Source organism: Morus notabilis, unplaced genomic scaffold, assembly GCF_000414095.1.
Source record: "Morus notabilis unplaced genomic scaffold, ASM41409v2 Scaffold789, whole genome shotgun sequence".
NCBI lineage: Eukaryota > Viridiplantae > Streptophyta > Magnoliopsida > Rosales > Moraceae > Morus > Morus notabilis.
In genome coordinates this window covers 891,168-894,420 of record NW_010364361.1, presented here as the reverse complement: position 1 = coordinate 894,420, position 3,253 = coordinate 891,168, and positions in this window count along the sequence as shown.

The window sequence follows — 3,253 nt, the reverse complement described above, 5'->3', positions numbered from 1 at the left end:
GGGCGGCCTCATAGGAGGGTCGTCACAATGGTAATATTACCGTAGGGCTGACTCACTGCCGTGAGGCAGTGAGTCTACTTTTTTTTTTTGTTTACTTGTTTCTAGCCTTTTTTTTTTTGGTTTACTTGTTTGAGTTTCTGGCCCAAGCGCTGACTCACTGCCGTGAGGCAGTGAGTCTAAAGTAGAGGGCTGCAGGCCTGCAGCCCTCTGCTTTTTTTTAGTTGTACTTGTATTTGTTTCTGGCCCAAGTGGCCAAGCCCAACGGTAATATTATCGTTGGGTTGCCGCTGACTCACTGCCGTGAGGCAGTGAGTCTGAAGCAAAGGGCTGTAGGCCCTCTGTTTTTTTTTTTTAATTTTTTTTTAGATGTTTCTGGGGCCTGGGCTTTGGAGTCTGGCCCAAGCGGCCAAGCCCAACGGTAATATTACCGTTGGGCTGCCGCTGACTCACTGCCGTGAGGCAGTGAGTCTGAAGAAGCCAAGCCCTATGTTTTTTTTACTCAAAATTCTTAAATTTTATCTATAAATACCTCCTCCATTAACCCATTTTTTTCACACAACACAACTTTCACTCTCTCTATTCTCTTCTTATTCTCTAATTTTTTTCTCAACTCTCAATTCTCACTCACATTAATTCTCTCAATTTTGTCATTTCATTTTTGTTGGAAAAAAATATTTGGTGATTCTCTAATCTCTACTCTAGTCTCTACTTCAATGGAGCCAAATATGTATATGTATGGTCTTGATGGTGTTGACTACTATGGAATGAATGATCAAGACGTTGAAGAAGCAACAATTCAACGAATGAAGGCGGTGACCAAGTAGGTAACATGCCACAAAATATCAATATTCAACCGAATCAACCCTCAGAAATGCCGACGGGCTCAAGTAGTTCAACATCATCAACGACAACAAAACATACGAGACAACGTGCAGAATGTTGGAAATACTTCACTACACAAGAGAAAATTGACGCTGGAGGTAAGAAAATAAAATTAGCTACATGTATATATTGTAAAAAAGTTTTGGCCGCAAATTCTATAAGTGAAACTTGACACTTGAGATATCACAGACTTAAATGCGCTAGACTACATCAAGGCAGGACGGAGCCTACACAAACTCAACTTCAATTAAATCCGGATGGTTCGGTAAGTACTTGGTCCTATAATCCTTAAGTTGCTAGGGAATCTTTATGTCAATTTAAGTCTGCTTTAGATTTACCTATTAACCTTGGTGATAACCTACATTATGAAGTGCATATTGTCCTCAATTTCAAAAAGTTTCTAAAACTACTACTAGGAGTGATATGATTGCATACTATGAGAAAATGCGTCTTGCATTAATAGCTGAAATGGGTGCATTAAAATTTTCAATTGCATTAACCTCTGATATTTGGAGTGGTAGGGCCAATTAAGATTATTTGAGCGTAGTTGCACATTATTTAGACTCTAAATGAAATATGCAAAAAAGAATTATTAGTTTTAGACTTATTGATTGTTCACATAATGCTGACAATATTGTTGAGAGACTTGTTAGTGTTATTTTAGATTTTGGTATACGAGACCGCATTATCTCTATCACCTTAGATAATGCTACAGCTAATGCAAGGGCGATATCAATGTTGGAGGGACTTATAAACTCATATAGTGGTGGAGTTTTACTTCATCAAAAGTGTGCATGCCATATAATTAACCTCATTGTCAAATCAGGTATGCATATGGTAAGTTCTACAATTGATAATATTCGAAATGCCATTTTTTGGATTCATAATTCAAACCCCCACATTGCTGAGTTTAAGAGGTATTGTAAAGCAGAAGGTATGAAGCCTAGAAAGTTTGGTCTTGACATGCCTGTTAGGTGGAATTCAACATATATGATGTTGAAGAGTACTTTGCCATATAAAAATATTATCATTATTTTTTCAATTCAAAAATGGGCAAAACAATGTTGCAGGAAGATGACTGGTTTATTTGCGAACGATTTGTGTCTTTTTTAGAGGTTTTTTATGATTCTACTGTTTTATTATCTGGTATTTATTATCTTACTTCTCCATTAGTGTTCATCAAATTTGTGAGATTACAGACTTATTTGAAACATATAGAAATGATATGTTATTTAAATCGATAGTAGAAAAAATGGAAGTAAAGTTTAGGAAATATTGGTATGAAATTCCTTTGTTGTATTGTTTAGCTATTATTTTAGATCCTAGAGTAAAATTATCCGGTCTTGGAAATGTTCTTTCTCATATCGGTGGCCAGTTGGACATAGATTATACTTCACAAGTTGTTAACACACGTGAGAAGTTGTTTGAGATTTATGCAATTTATGAGAACAAGTTCGGTAACTTGACAACTCAACAAACGCAACAAGATCAGCCGGCCCGCTCAAAAAAGAAGTTTTGGAATTTTACATCTTCTCATCGTGGTGGCTCTAGTTCGTCATCAACTGCGACTCCGAGTGTCATGCCACCACCATCAACACTAACGACGACACATTATAGGGAGCTCAACAAATACCTTGAGACATAATTCTCGGTGATAGATGGTGATGATAATGATGACAATTTCCAAATTTTGGCATGGTGGAGGCTACAAGGTGTAAGATTTTTAGTACTTTCAATATTAGCACGTGATATCTTGACTATTCCAGTATCAACGGTGTCTTCAGAATCTGTCTTTAGCATAGCTGGGAGGATAATTGAAGAAAGCAGGACTTCGTTGACTCCATAAATGGTTGAGGTGCTAATATGTCTAAAAGATTGGGAAAATGCTTCTTTGCGAATGCAACACACAGCCGAAGACAGTGATTTAATGAATCAATTTCAAAACTTATACATTGACGATGACGCTTCTGATGCCGGGAGTAGTGTAGCAGACAGTTAGATATTTTTGTTTCTTAAGTATATATAAATTGTAATTGTGAAAATAATACTGCACTCTTTTTTCCTTACTAAGGTTTTATCCTAATGAATTTTTCTTGGTAAGGTTTTTAATGAGGCAGTTATAATTACATAAATAAAATCTTATTCTATTAAAATTTTACAATATTCACTATTTATTATAAATTTCATTTTTTTAAAATTTTTTTATAAATCATGCTCGGGCCGGCCCGGCCCTAGGCCTGTCGGGCCTTAGGGTTGGGCTGGGCTTATATAAAATTATTTAGGACCGGGCTGGCCCGAACTACACTTTTGGGCCACCGGACAGCCCAAATTTTCAGCTATAATTGTAACCTTATTCTACGAGTGATTCCCG